Genomic DNA, 16,370 nt, shown 5'->3' on the forward strand with positions numbered 1-16,370 from the left:
CAAATTCACAATGCCAGAAAACATCACCGAGGGACTATCACTCTGCAGTTTCCCACACCGTTTCCTCAGGATTTTTGCACCAGGCTGTAAAGTCATGGGATTTAGAGCAATGAGAAATTCAAGTTCTTTCTGAAATGGCTTTGTAATAATGAGCATTGTCTTGGAAAACTGTAATCATGTCTCACATATTCCTGAGAAAATGCCTTCATTGAGAAGGGATGCATTTCAGGGAAATACCATTATTGTTTCAGGTTGCCCCTTTGTGTGTTCAATAAATCTTCAAAGTGATTGTAACTATAATTCATCTGGGCCGTGGGCAGAAGGAGACAGTTCTCCCAAGAGGGGGACAGACTACATGTGTGTGTGGTCCAAGAGAAAGCAGCTTTAATCATGCGCTGAAAGTAATAGGCATTGTACTGTGACTAAATTTACTGTGCTTTCTGGCAGACTCTTTCTGCAGGGAGAAGTGGTGCATTTCAAGCTCTAATCTTTGTTTTGTCTGTAGATTTTCACTCTTTCTATATTAACTCAATACTAAGGGCCTGATCTTCACAAAATGGGGCCCAAAGTCAGCATCTACTTTTGCAAACTCAAGTACCTAGCACATATGTGTCTGTGTGCAAATCAGAAGTGACTCACAAAAAGCTCTGGACACGTGGCTCTGCAAAGTCCCTTTTTGCTTTCATGTATCTTATAGATTTTACACAACTGTAGTTATGTTTCTGAGAATAAGATGCGGGCTATTTAGTACAAAGATACATTTTATTCTCATCTCGTCTCATTGCCAAAGTGCCAACTGTGTGGTTAAAGGCCCCAGCTCGGCTTTTCTACAAATGTAATTAACAAAGCTAAAGTCTTTTCAGAACTTTTCAGGTTTGGTCATCCTCTTTGTACAAAATTAAAATAATTAAGGCTAAATCCAAGCATAAAATAAAACCATAAGGCCCTCATTGTCCTCATGAAATGAACAAACATGATGTGTTTTCCTTAGTTTGATTTATACCACCAGCATTTGGAAGCACAGTCATTGTTTAGCGAAACTTGCCAAATGTTTTCTATTTAATTATACCATGCAACCACAAACTTTCAGGAAAAGATTCTTTATTTATTTACTTAAGTCAAAGAGATACAACCAAATAACTTGACATTATTCTCAGAGAAAAAAGTTAATGAATAAGCAGTATTTATAAGCAACGTAAGAAAAAAGTAGTTGGATGGTTAGTTGTTTTTCTTTTTTTTTCTTAATTTATCTCAGAGCAAGTAAGAGGGAAATGCTGAAAATGGGACAGAGGGGTTTTTATTTTAATTGCAGTAAGTACAAAAATCAGTAAATACAAAAATCTACAGAAAAATTGGGGGATAACACTGTAGTGAAGCTGTGTGTCATTTTATGCGGCAAAGAGCAAGTAAGGGGCGTGTAACATGCTTCCTCAGTCTTCCTTCTGTCCATTTGTCCTTCTGCCCTGCTCACTGTCTGTTGCAGCCAGTCCATGCTGTCAATATGGAGTTTGGCTTTACTTAGCTCTGAGAAGAAAGTGTCTCATTGTCAAAAGATGTAACGATAAAGAAGTTCAGATTCTTTCAAAGGTAGATTGTACCTTTATAAATAAAAATATCATCTGAAATTGCATTATTTTGAGTCATAAGTATAATCCTTTAGGGCATAAACTGATCAACAACAGGCTTGACAAAGGAATGTCTTCAGGCAGAGTATTATTACCAGTGATGAGTGATAAGTTATGTTATTTTCCATACAGAAGTACTGTCTTGCAGTCAGAATGGACTTTTAATTTATTAGAACAGCACGACAAGGAAGTAAAACCTGTAATGCATTTCCAAGAAAAATGGGCTCGTGTGCATAAGGCATCCACTCGGCACAGACAAGGCAGCAGGCGCAGTGCTGGAGTCACTTTTCAGATGGCAGACAGTTTTCAGATTTAAAGCAACATTAAAAAGCCACCTTAAACTGGTCACTAAAGGAGGAAAGCCTTCTGATCAGAAAATTCTTTCCTCCTCCAAAAATATTCCCTCCAAACTCTTTAGCTCATAACCTCATAGCAGGATTATGATGTATCTTCTTTTGCTTTCCATTGCTTTTGTGGTGGGAAAAGCAGCTTGACCCTAGTAATTCCTTCTCTCAGATTTTATTTTTCACAGGTCTTGGGGGCTTTGGTCTGAGCAGCTCCACTCCTGACCAGCACATTGCCACTTGTCTAACACATCTTGTTAGGGGACTGAGAGTGATTGTCTTACTTTGCAGCTCCTGGCAAGAGGAAAATGGGCTCACAGGCAACCAGAGGCTGCTGAGTGCTCATAACCGCTCTGGAGCAGTTGCAAAACAAAAGAAAACTGGTGTTTTCAAAGCAAAAATAGTGTCCTTCAATATACAGTAGCATGGCTACCACTCCAGAAGGATGGGCTGCTGGACATTACCAGGGAGAGGGTAGATAATGTCAGTGTCCAGTCTTCAGGTGATGCACTGGTGGAAGTGGTGGTGGTGAGAGACCCTCAGCCCCTGGAAGTTCTCTCCACACATAATGGTGACGGCACACAGAGGTGTGGCTTTCAGCAGCAAAGAGGGGACAACATCCCAACCTGTCAGTGGAGAAGAAAGGGGTGGTAAAGCAGTTTCTGAAGGCACCCCAGGACAAGGGTGAGCTCAAAGCCTGCAGGGACAGAGCTGAAAAGTCCCCCAAAACACAGACTCAAGTGTTCAGCCTTCCCAGATCCTTCTCCTCCATGTGCAATTTCCTGAAATAGGGTGTATCGTTCTAAGTGTTATTAAATGGCTTACACATCCCTCATCGTTATTTTAATTTTAAAATGTTCTGCAGAGCTAATTATTTTTAATGGTTGAAAAAAAAAAAAGGTGTGGTAAAATAATATTTTAACTCTAGCAATTTAAATTGAGAACTCCTGTAAAATTACCAAGTCTTTTGAACTGCTGTTCAGAAAGAGATATTCACTTTTATCACACTCACTCCCTTCTTTATATAATATTTAACCCATGAAGCTGTAAAGGTTATACTTTGGAAGGTTTATTCCTCATCCTGCTGTTATGACACACAAATAAGTGACCAAGTAAGCAGGTAAAGCTAAATAAACGAAGACGGAGAAACACAAGCCAAAGTGAAGTATTGCTTGTTCTTAATCCTGCCTCATTTGGGGCACTTCTTTGTGAGAATCCCAAAGTAGCTGAAGATCCCTTCAAAGAAAAGCTAGTTATAGAAGACTTATCCCTGGCGCTCATGTGATCAGGTAATGTACTTGATTCACACAAACAGGTAATCCACAGGGCTGCACTCTAGACGGTTAAGTGGCTTTAACATAAACTCCTATTGCAGAGGGCTGGAAAGCAGATAAAAGCTTCATTTGTCTTCTGAGCCCTTGCCGAAAATCTGCCCATTATACAGTGCAGATCTATATGAAGGCTTCTGGTGCCTTTTTGATGTGGGGGATGGCATGCCTTCAGCGAAGAGTCATTGACCGGCGCTCTCCCAGCTCAACTCGACTGTGCCCCACGGCAGGATCAGACCATGGGCAGGGGCTTTGCTCTGTCACCTGGCACCAGCGAGCTGCATCGGCTGCTCAGTCGGCCCAAAGGCATCTCCATGGGAGGATATGTCCCTCGGTTCACAGATAGAGACAGCAACAAAGGTTTGCTTATGTCTCCTATGAAAAATAGTTTTTTTGTGTCAGGATATTTATCATCTGCTCATGTCATCATTCCTGGGTTTTCTGGTGACAGTTGTGGCATGGACAGCATACAGAGCCTTTTATCTGTGGATGTTAACATTTCTTTGAAGACTAAGCACGAAATATATTACAACAAGTTTACTGATAGAAGAGCTGGAATGACTTCATAAGAGAAGAGGATCACAGAAACAGACACATAACTGTTTGTGGCTCTGCTTAGAAAATAAAGCTATGTTCAAAAGCACAAAACTAAACAAATTTTGCATTAGTTTCAGAGGTCTGAATTTGGGACACAGTCCACCCCTCAGTGAGCCAGCAGGAGTCTTCCCATTTAATTCAATGAGCTTTTCATCCAGCCTCTGCTTGGTCTTAAGTTCTTTCTGATTAAACTTCTTTCATTCTTTCTTTTAATGCAGACAGGTTTCAATAAAGTTGGCATGCAGTACCTGTTCATCACACCCTGATACATGAGCTTCTAAAAGCGATGCAGGTACCCAGAGCCGCTTCCCTGGGAGCAAGGACAGCTGTTGTTCCCCCCAAGCAGCTGCAGTGTAAAGTGGTGGGATACTGTCAGCCTCTGCATCTCCACTGCTTCCTGCAGCTTCTCATGCTCTTATGGTTTAGGAGAACTTTTATGTCAAAGCTTGAATTGTGGCAAGTCATGTTGATACTTCCTGTTTTCTTTGAATACCAGCTGTTCTGGGATTGAGTAAGTAAACCATCTGATTGACAGAAAACACCGGTTTTGAACCCAGAGTTTTGAGTTTATCTTTTAAGTGATGTGCCACAAACCAATTTGCAACTAACGAATGCCCATGTCATCTAACAAAGCTGAATCTGTCACTGTGATGCTAATATCTAAATGGGAATACTGGTAGCTCCTGGAAACCAGTAAATGCATGTTAAAAATCCCTGGTCTGGAAATCTCCTTATTTAAAAAAAAAATGTTTTCTTTCCACTAAGGGAATTCGTTAAGTATGGGGCAATTTGTGCTGCTGCTGATGCCATTAAAGTATTGAAAATGTGTTTCTGAATGACGTTAATTCATTACTTTTCAATTCTGAGCTTCTGGAAGCAAAAGACCACGTGGGCTGCATGCCACTGAGATACGCTACACCAGTTCTGCAGTCTTCAAACCCTTCATGATCTTTTGTGTTTGCTGGTAAGGGCAGCCCACCCAGCATAAAAAGGCATGCAAACGATTTTAACAGACAAGCATTGTTTTGACCAAGGTTTCCAGTGTTAAACTATCCAGAAAGATTTAGACAAATTTTTCCCCGTGGTAAAATGCCTATGTTTGTTTAAAAATGAAGAGAAATTGCAATGCATTATTTATAGCCTAAAATATCCTTAATATTACACACGTGTATTTCACTTAATCATTGTTTTGATAAATGCCCACATTGCTAAACACCTAATGTACAATAGGATGTGGTTCCCTATTAAATTAGCAGATGCTACAGTTTCTGATTGTTAATGATGGACCTGTTTGCCAATAAAAACAACTGATGGATCAGCATGTGTGCTACTGAACCTCAGCAAAAGCTCAAACTAATGAGGGAGAGAAAAAGAAAATGCTTCAGGTCACAGTCAGCAGATGGGAACTAGCCAGATGTCTGTCTGGGGCAGGAAAAGTGCAGCATGTATTTAAATACATATCTATGTTTTTATATAGCAGCAAGCACTGGGAAGTTCAAAAACTTGGATGAACCAAAGTAATGATTTTGAAGTTTACTTTCACAGTTGGGGTACAAAAATATGCAAAAAGGTTACATCTCTAAATCTGAAACTTCAGCTATCAGACAGTTCTGAAATGGTCATTACATGCAATTTAAGACACAAGAAGTAAAATGTTGCAAGTCAGATGAAAGCAGCATGAGGTGATTTTGGCAATATAAGATGTGGTCTGCAAGCAGCTTAAAATGAAATTGTGTTTTAATTTTCTCTTATGTTTTTTATTAAGCAAGACATGTTATAAAATGTAACATGTCTAAACATTTTTTGCTGAACTGTGTGACACATGCAAATGAATGGAGAATATTAGCTAAAAAAGATGAAACTGTGCCAAGAACTAAGTTATATGGTTACATATTAAAAGCTAAGTTAGTTAATTTCCGAAACACACAGGCAGTAAATGTACAATTGAAAATGTCAGGATTTTTTTAATCACATGCTACTGCAAAATTACACGTTTCATATATCTCTGAGTAAAATAAATAAAACCTGTTTATTTTTCACTGAAAAACTTGCACTTCTGCCCAGATGCAGTAGCCCAGTCATACTGCCTCTGAGAGATTTATTCATCGGCTAAAAGATATGCAGGTCCTTAAGTGCCTGACTGGACTGGGGCCTATAAGACAAAATTCATTATAAGTAGAAATGCAATTTGTTCATGGATTGAAGCAATTTGAGCATTTCATTTGACTCCTCTATAAATGGAATTTCCCTGTACACAGTTCACAGCAAGCATATTTTTCCACAGGGGTCTGATCCAGACCTCACCATAGTCAATGACCACCTTTCCACCTGCTTTGTTGGGTTCTGGATCTGTCCCCAGCCTCAAGCATGGTGTGTCTGCCTGCCAGCACCAGCTCTGTGCTTCCCTCTAAGGCAGAGTGTGCTCAGCTAATGAGTGCTTTGCTGTTACTTTGAGGGAGCCATAGCACTCAGGAAGGAAGTTGCATGGGGAAAACCATGTGTTATGTTTTCTGATGTCAACATTAAGCAGGCAATACAGGAATATTCCTTTGGAGAAGTGCCCTAACTTCTTAGGACATTTGGGGTGCAGAGGGGTCCCCACAAAAGCAAGATGGAGCAGGAGACAAATGGGGGCATTTTTTGCTAAAACCTCACCTCCTGCTCTTGTACCTGGAAAATAGGCTGAGCTATAACATAATAGTGGTGAGAAAATGCTGATAGCAAGTAAGGACAGTGCTGGAGGGCAAAAGGAAGGAGGAAAATGGGAGATACCTGTCTGCCAATGCCTTCCTTGGCTGGTGCAAACACCACTGGATGCAGTATGATGCAGATACACCCACACGGGGGAAAGAAGATTGTTGTCAGACAAACACTGGTTTCTGTGGCTTTTCTCCTGCCTTCATATCCTCTATGCCCAGGCAAAATCCTTGTTATTCAAGAGCTACAGCTGAGACAGCTGTAGGACAGGAGCCTGTGTTTTGCCTTTCAAAACATTTCAGGAAAAACCTACCCCATGAATCCTATAGTGTCTGTCATGGTGTGTGTGCTTTGCATCCAGCATAGTTCTGTGTCTAAAACATATGCTGCTCACTCATTAAAATGCCTGAGATAAAGGTAGATGTTATTCAAGCACAAGGGAGTTCCTGTTTGATGGTTTGACTGAATAGCAATAGAAATCTGCACCTGCACAAGTTTCTGCCAAAACTGATCTCACACAACTGTTGATCTTGATTAAATTCATTAGGCTGGAAGAGATGGATTTCTATACATCTTATTGTGCATGTTTTATGGGTTATGCTCCTGCATCGAATATAAGGTGGTTTTTGTTCAAGAGACAGTAGGAAAATCATGCTGAGACCCAGGCCTGCTTTAGAATTCAACATATTCAGCAAAAACTTTGGCCAGGACTTATTTTGGACTTCAGTAAAACTGTATTATAGGAGTTTCCGTAAGTTTAAAGGAACTCTCTGAGAGTTTGTATATATTATAAATCCTATTCTGTACAGATTTTGCCTGCAGTAGCAAAGTAGCAACATTTTTCAACGATTCTGGCTTAAGTTATAAAGCTCTATCCTGGAGCGATGAAATTAGAAAAATACTTTACAAAACCAGAGCACAGGTCACATATTTGCAATATCTTTCTTTAGTATTAGCCCTCTTTGAAAGAAGTTTTATGTCACAGCTGCACAGCACACATTGACTGGTTGCATCCAAAATATAGAAAATAAATCACGGGTTTGTCTTCACTTTTGATAACATAAGGAAAACCAATAGGCTGATACTTATTCCTCCCTTCTGCCTGTGCTGTGGGGATGTATTTTGTATATGTATATACAGACATACAGAAACATACAAATCTAATTTCTGCCGTTTCACTTTCCTTTGATTTACTGTTGTACAAACAAAAGGCTTGAGACCTGATTATAATCTTACTAAGTTAATCAGTCTGTTTATGTCAGTAATTAATCAATTTTGCCTGTAGAGGCTTACAACCTGCCCCAAGGTACATAATTTACCCTTGCCTTTCACTTTGCATCATCATTTGCATCAGTACAAAGGGAGTGTAGACACATGTGCTTCTAGATTCTCTGTTCACCCTTCACTCATTTTGCACAGAGGTACATGACAAACAAAATCTGTGGTCAGTAGAAACATGAAAAAACTGAAATAATATAGCAGCATAAGGAGTATGCCATTGTCTGATGTGAAAAGGGATAATGGCTTTGCCCATGTCCTGGTGAACAGAATCCCCATCCCACTGAGCAACCCTGCCAGAAGAGGACCAGGCGGTGCTCCTGTCAGCAGATGCATCAAAAAGAAAGGGATTGGGTTACTCCAAAGCACAAGCTCCCCTCTTATCCGTATGGCTCATGCAGCTTTGCACTGCCAGAGATAAAAGTCTAAAGCAGCACATTTTGGGGAGCTCTGTATTGTTGTGACTATGCTGAGGTGCACCTATGGAAACGCAGAGCAGCTTGTCATGACTCATGTTCTGGCCCATTTTGTACATGTGTGTGCCTAAGCGTGCACGTTTGTGTACACATGGGTGTAGCCTTATAGAGCTAAAAACAAAAAGATGTCATAAAAGTGGAGAAACAGAGTAAATTGCTGAACTTCTAGGTTGGAGCTGCCCTGAACTCAGAGCAAACTGTTTATAAAGGAATCATTTTAATGTGAGGCAACCCTCTCTGAGATAGAACACGGGTATTTTTTAAGAAGAAACAATGACATGATTCAACACTCCATACCAAGACAGTACCCTGCCTGCTATAACAATACCTTTTAAAGTAGGATTCATATGCCCATTCAAACTGAAATCTGGGCAGAATAGGTCATGTGAAAAGGAATGATATCTGTAGTAAACCTACGTTTCTTTAAAGCATGTGGCATCAGTATTAATCTAAATAGAGTTACTGAGCTATTGGATTTTACAAAATTTAAGAAATTGGTGAATATTTGGTTTAAAAGAATTTTTCCTGCTAACATTTCTATGGCAGACTCAGGAAGAGATCACAAAATGAAACCAGTGTTTTCAATACAAAGTGTGAAAACATTTTAGTCCTGACACATTAAAAGAATCTGAAATACCTCAAGACTAGAAAAAATTAGGTAACCTTTAAAAAAAAATGGGAAAAGTGGTAAAAACATTTTCACACACACTGGCACTGAGGACTTGTGCCTGATGTTAAGAAGAACTTAAAAAATATTTTGGTTTAAGCAAAAAACCTACCCAGCCAACCGCTTATTGCTCTGTATGTTGCCTCAGTATGTTGATGAGAACATCAGAGCTGTCCTTTCTTCCTACTGCTGCCTGTCACTGAATGAAAACATCTTTCAGGCTTTTGCATTGAGAATTATTATTCAGCTACGCCAAGTCTGCTTTTCTAAGGTAGTATCTGAAGTAATTTCTGAGCTGAATAATTGTACATCCAGATGAAAATTTCTACATTAGAAAATGTCTATGTTCTGATATTCTTAGCTAAAAACGGGTTGAATAACCCTGAGGTGGTGCTTATTTCTCCTCACTTATACAGAGACTTACCCAACTGACTCACATAAGGTGCTTAACTTTGAGACAGGGAAAGGGAGGTGAAATAAATCCTATATTGTTATGCACTTAGTTACTTTGCCTGAGTTATTCAGTATTAGGGCTGCACCTAATCAGGCACTCAGGAAAGGCTTCACCCCAAACTTTAATGTACTCTCCGGGAAACAGGAGAACATTGAAGACAAGAGAAATGACTTGGCAGTATTTTGGGATCCTTCCAGATAGACGCAAAGGATCCTTCCCTGGGGATATCTGATCCCAGAAGAGACCATAAGACTGTGCACAATACCCTTGGTCAGAGGAATCAAAGGCAGCTGAGAGCAGCCCAAGGGGCAATGGGCTTGAAACCATCATCTCATTTTATTCAGAGAAAAAACTTCCACTGACTTCAATGATGAAGTTTTATCCATTTGCAAAAGACCATACAGCAGTGACACCCATACTGTGGTTATAATGGGGATATGGAAGTTCAACATATTCTCAAAGCAATTTCCATATTCTTAGCATATGGCCCGTGCACTGAGCCCTTATTTGGGTCAATGAGAGTTTCTCATGCAGAACAAGCACAGAAAACATGCACAGCCTGTGCCTGAGAAGGGGCATATGCCTGCAATAGCTAAACATTTTAACGGGAGAAACACACTTTAATGAAGCAGCTAACTGCATAAGCCTGGGCAGGTTTTATTGAGGGCATTAATTTACACAAGATGTATGATTGTGTTCTCATGAAATCTGCCATGCATAATTACTAAAGATGTTAATAAATAGTCACCAAATCAGAACAGCTGGCTATGATGATATCCAGCTTTTCTTAAGAAAAGCCAGACTTTAACCTCACCACCATTAATACTGTGAAACATACTCTGGCCAGGGCATGTGATGGGATACCCTAAATAGATGACTATCCATTGCACTCCCCATCCTGGATAGTGCAAAAAGGCCTAAGGTTGGCATTTTCTTTGATGTGGACCTTCCAGCATAATTGCCTTTAGTTGAAAAAAATAAAACCCAAAGCAAATCCCTACAAATGATGCAAAGAGAGGAAGGGTTTCTGTTTTCCTTTGAAGTCATGTGAGATGTTCAGATACAGAGATTGATGCTGCTTGAGAATGTGGCTAGAATGTAGCTGCAGTCAGTTTTCACCACTTCTTTGATAAGTGTGATCCATTGAGCTTATATTAAAACCACAATTGTGTGCACAGAAATTATTCCTTTTTCTGTATATGATATCAAAATGTTTTCATAATTTATGTAGCTAAAAGCCACTTTGCTTCCATTCACTTTTTGCTAGTTCCAACTAGCAGTTTTAGAAGTCAGTCCAGCAAACTGTCTGTGTTCTATCTGTATTGCAAAGGCCAGCAAACCCACTCTGCATTTCTTGTTTTATTAATTACAAATTTATTTATTCTGAATTTCCTCCCATCCAATCACATTTCTGTGTCCCTGCTTAGCGTGTTAATGAAGTATGGTTACTCAGATGCTGTTCAGGAAGTTCTGCTTGTCAATATATATTATGTGTCAAAAATCTCCTAGCTGGGAGCAGAACCAAAACGGGGGATAACATATTGTTATGGCTGGCTGGCAGCTTGACACCTGGAGAGAACTTAAATTTCCTCAGCAAATAAGGACTGACATGAAGTTCATGAGCTAACATTCACATAAGCATCGTACAGCGCTCTCCCTGTCTGGATGTATCATCCAGCCTCTTTTGATAGATTGTCTTTCCCAGTAGCTGTATTCCGCACTCAGCTCACAGAACCACAAACCTCCACTTCCCTTAATGCTATTGCATTTGTCCCAGATGGTGGTGTCCCACCATTTGGTGGTGTTCCAAATGCTAGAAGAAAGCCTTATGCACTGGGCATTACCTATACTGGCAAGCTCTTCCTGCTGTTCTGTGCAACCATTCAACCCCAAAAATCAAGGACACCACAGGAAAGTCTCCAATCACTTCTCCCCGATGATTGACCTTTACCATAATCTTTCTGTGGAATTCTCCCTGTCCTATTCAAGTGAGTGACTGGCCAAACTGTTTCTTCTCTCAGGTCTGTGCCCAATCCTCCAGAGCCTTTACAGGTGCTTACCTCACCTCCTTTCTCTCACTGACATTAGCTTTATCAGGGGCTTTTTCATGGTCAAAACTGAGCTGCTTATGTTTTGGCAACTGCCTCTCAAGGCACATAAAACTCCAACCCCACCGAATTTGACTGTGGCCATCCTGACCCACTGCTGGCAGGCTCCAGCCTCCAGACATGACCCAAGGGAGTTGGCTGCCAACCCCATAGCCAGAGTTTTGGAACACCAATATCCCCTTAAAAAAACACCAATCCCTAAATCTCAGAGATGACAGATTGTGGCAATTAACTGTGAGAGTATGCAGCTCCCTTTGTAACCACAATAGCAGCATCAAATTTGTAGGTAACAGCAGGCTCCTTTGATAAAGGCTTCTTCCAAGTGCCAGCCTATACACTTCCTGTCAGGAGAAGGACTAAAAGCATTTCAAGGGAAGAAAAGTGGCAGTGGGCAAGTTACGTACCTCAGGAAGCTTATTGTAAGATGATGCTTTTATAAGTGTAGCATTTTCTTGTTTGTGTTTATATATAAATCCGAAAGGAAAACTTCTGCATTGTAGCATTTGACTTTGAAAATGCAATTTTCTGTAGCTCAATTTGTGACCTAACGATCCACTGAAAAAGCCACAGGAACATATTTTATTTGAAAGAGCACTTCACGTTTTTCCCTGTATGACAATCAGAATTATGAGTCCCTTTAATTTAGAATTAGATATGTTAAGTGGCAAACACAAAAGTGGACCTATCTTTTCCTTAGATTGGTAGATGTTTTTTCATTTTGTCTCAGCTCTCTACTTTTTTTGATTTTCAGACTCATATTATGAATACTCTGAATCTGCTCTCCAATATATTACAAAATAACATGGCATTCTAGCACTGCAGATGCACTCACCTCTAAAAAAGGTTAATAAAAAATTAAATCCTGATTTCACACAAAACCTATCTGCAAAAACAAAATACATTTTGCATGTTCTGTTTTGTCTCACTTATTGTTTTTTTTAAGGGCTCCAACATATTTTGTCAGAATCTGCATTACATTTTTCATTTTAGAATGCAGAGATAAATTATGGAAAATAAAATATGTTTGTGACCATATTCCCACCTGCAATACTGCTTAAAACTTTCCAAATGTTGAAAAACAAGACAGGCAGTGTCTTTTTTTTTCTTCTTAAACCCCTGCTGACTGCTGAGAATTTTATCAAGGATGGATGTGAAGAAAGATTAGATTGAAAAGCTTCATGGTTTCCACCCATGGACTGAAGAGAAAAAAAGCAAAGAGGCTCATTATTTCTCTTCTCACATCCATCATAGTGATTACTGTACTCTGAAAATTGGACAGATATGCCAAAGTAAAAAGCTGCTTTTTTTTTTGCCTCTCTCCATATTATATGAGATTTTATGTCCTCCCAGAGTAGGAGTGAAAGGAACCAATGCAAATAGATTGTTTATTATAGATTATGAGAATAAATTTTACTGTGAAGTCAGTAATTTATTTTTTTTTTTGATGAAAAAGTGGGCAGACAGAATATCAAAGGACATAAAAAGCAATGTGGAAGCCCTTGGGGAAGTTCAGAACAAAATATTAAATTGAAGTAATCTGATTTGAAAGCAAGCATCTCAATATGAAGCATGGAACTTAGAACTAAATGACACTTCAGAAAAAAGCAAAACCCGTGATTTGGTTTAGGTCCACTAGAGACAATTTTTAGTGGCACTAGAATGATTTTGTGCTTTTAACTGACAAGTTCGAACTGTTAATTTAAAAAAAATGTCAACATTTTGTGGCCACTTCTATCCCTGAGTCATTATCTCTAGATTTGGAAGCACACCCATCTTCGCTACTACATGTGTGTTTTTCTACTTTGCCACCCATGGGACAAGCTCCCCTGTACTATCTTAAAGCAAATATTAGTTAAGTTTATGAGGCTGTTTATTTCATGGTAACTTGTGAATGATTAGTCAATGCAAAATCACTGCCTAAAGAAAGCTGATGTCTGTTGAATGAATTGAAAAACTGTGGCCAGGAATAATATATCTAGAAGTCAAGAGAGTAATGATCAAAACTTGGTGTTCTCCATAGTCTTGCAATTTACCCCATCTTCTTCCTCCCAGACAACCTGCCCTGATTTTATGTAGGCATATAAGCATAATGATTTTTCTTGCTGAGATGTGAATTGAGGTATTTTCTGCCTTATGTTAGATAAATCTAGAAATCCTAATCTTCCCTGTCTTCTCTGGTAAGCCCATGCTACTTAAAATACTAGCTCCATACACTGAATTCTGTCATAAATCTTCCAGTTTTGGAAAATAGCTGGAGATCCTTTTTGTATCACAATCTGTATAAAAAAAGTTTGTTCTAAATTTGAAAAATTTATTAGAATGTACCTTCTGAAATTATATTAAAAATGCAGAGCTATTTGTAGAAAAATATGAAGCCAACAAACATCAGTATGTAACTCTGTTTCAATTTTAAAATACTTTTTAATAATGAAGAGTCCCATGCTTCATGAATTAGAAGAGTGCCATCTGAATGCTCAATTCAAAGGAGCCCTGCAGAAACTTCTGTAATTAGCAAGTGAGGAATCTGCAGATACTGACCAATAATTTGACAGCTGCTGTAGCTGCCATGAGATATTTGCCAGGGAAAACTTCGAGAAAACTGGTGAGTCAACTCCAGTTTCTACTTATGGTGATTATACTGCTCCACATTTTGAGTCCATTGTGTGACATGCTTTGTGTGTCCATCAGTGACTTGTCACACAGTCGTGTTTCCAAATTAATCAAGCATAATCATTCCATAAGTATAGACACTGAGGAACACAGCAGCTAAGAATACATTGCACAAACATGAATGCTGTAGCGGTGTCATTGCACAATCTTTTTTTTTTAATTATTTTTAATTGAAAGAAAAAAAGTTCACTCATTTGTCTAGTAGCTTGACTTGGACTAATCAAGATAACTTGTATCCTGAATAACATATTTAATGCCTTATATATTTTTTTCGCAAGACAGATCCATTTGCCTTTTTCAATATGAATGTCTGCTCTCCTGGACACAATGGATAAGGGCTGTGTCTACCTCCAAAGAGTGCAGAAACACGTTTCCTTCATGGCATTTCCAGGGACAGAGACTACAGCTGTACTCTTATTCCCAAGTAGAACAGGATGAAACATCCAAGGGCTGGTGGGCTCATGGAACAGCAGGGGGGGTAACCTTATAGTACCTCAGTTTCATCGTTGTCTTCTCTTTCCATTCCTGGAGCAAGAGAGTTCTTAATTAAGCATATTATGGTCATGAACAGGAGCTCCAAGCAGAACTCAATCTCTAATGTCCTACACACATGTAAGAAAACATCGTTTCCAACCTTGCAAAGAAAGACACCTTTTCATTTAAATAGGACTGTCTGTTCTGGCAAGCCATATGTTGCAGTCTTACAAAGCCTATTTTGGCTTTATCACAGTTTGCTTTCTGGGACATCTCCACTGAAGAGATGCCTGCTGAAGAAATTGAGGCAGACTGAGATTTTTGTTTTAAATTATCCTCCTTCTAGCGGGTGAACTGTAAATTACTGCTTTGCCATGTGGTGGAGCTGGTAGACAGCAGTTCCCAAATTTCATGTTTTTTTCGTTGTGGAGGTTGTTGTTATGTTCGGACTCTTTCTTTTTTTTTAACAGTTTTCACAACTATGTTTAGTCTGGTAAACTACCTATAAAACTTAATCCTTGCTTTTGTATTTATATTATAAACCCTCAACACTAAAGAAAACATCAAAGCTTGATTTTTGGGGTAAGAACTGCCAAGTCTGACAGCAGCTTTCCACACCAATTCTTTATGACAACTCAACTATTATTCCATGAAGAGCAAAGTCTCTGAATCTGTAGATCTCATTTTTCAATTTCTAGATGACAAAAGAACTTCTAAACCACCATCAAGGATGGTCACTTAGAGTAACGTAAACAGCATAGGTAAAGCTGGAAACACATCTCAGAAATAAAAGATTGCAGTGATTTGTGTCTTAGCAAAATTCCTCATTTTCAGCTCATGAGAAGCTGATTTTGGGGATATCAAGTGGATCTAGATTGGACCAACTGAGTGCTGTGTTCTTAAAGTAGCCAGTACCTCAGTGATGTGCTGTTGTGGAGACGCTTTCTGCGGTTTTCCGGTCCTGCTCAGCTTGCAAGGCTCAGACCTAGGTGCTCACAGTAACTCGTCCTGGATCTGCGCAGTGTTTTGGAAAGTCCTGATAGGTTTCTGCCCCAACTTTTCGTATAAATCTTTCCAAATGTGGTCCTCAGTGCATAAGAAGCACCTCAGAGAGAAAAAGGTCTTGTGATTGAAACAGCACAGTATAACTCAGAATTACTAACCATATTCTCTGCTTTCCCATTAACCATCTGTATTGCCTAAAGCAAGTGGTACAAGTTTACTCCTCTGTAACACTGGCATAATATTTGCCTGTATTAAAGAATTACATGTGTAAAAATTCATTTGACATTCTCAGATAAAAAGTACTTTGAAAGTATATGGCACTATGGTCATTAATACTTTCAGTTTTCTCCTCATGTTATTTTCTAGACTATTTATTATTTTAAACTTCTCTCACCTCTCAATACAGTAATCAACTGTTTCATTCCTGAGAAACTGCATTTTAGAGCATTTCATAGAGATGTTGGTGGCATATGGTCAAATTCCAGTATGACCAGTTTGCCAACTGAAATTCTCCCAATAGTTTTAAGTGGATTAAGTACTTTTTTCTTCCCCTAATGTGTTCAGCAAGGCTGTCCACCATGAAATATCCTTTGTGTTTGATTCCCATGTAGCTGTGAGGTAATGAAACGAGTTTATGTTTCTGACTG

General features: G+C 39.1%; 1 long non-coding RNA gene across 3 annotated transcripts in view; it reads left to right on the forward strand.

Annotated features, from left to right (window-relative positions):
* Positions 1–1,635: 1,635 nt before the first annotated feature.
* Positions 1,636–16,370, forward strand: part of LOC133271514 (uncharacterized) — a 31,214-nt gene continuing 16,479 nt past the window's right edge. The window contains exons 1-2 of one of the 3 annotated variants that reach the window (XR_009744168.1): positions 1,636–3,258; positions 4,113–5,215. This is a non-coding gene — a long non-coding RNA (uncharacterized LOC133271514). Of the gene's footprint in view, positions 3,259–4,112; positions 5,216–16,370 lie in introns of those variants that run through there. The other 2 variants (XR_009744169.1, XR_009744170.1) reach the window with 2 other exon arrangements.

The sequence above is a fragment of the Pezoporus flaviventris genome, unplaced genomic scaffold (assembly GCF_033815535.1).
Source record: "Pezoporus flaviventris isolate CSIRO_AGI_PZ_B2104156 unplaced genomic scaffold, CSIRO_AGI_Pfla_v1 ptg000025l, whole genome shotgun sequence".
Taxonomy (NCBI): Eukaryota; Metazoa; Chordata; class Aves; order Psittaciformes; family Psittacidae; genus Pezoporus; species Pezoporus flaviventris.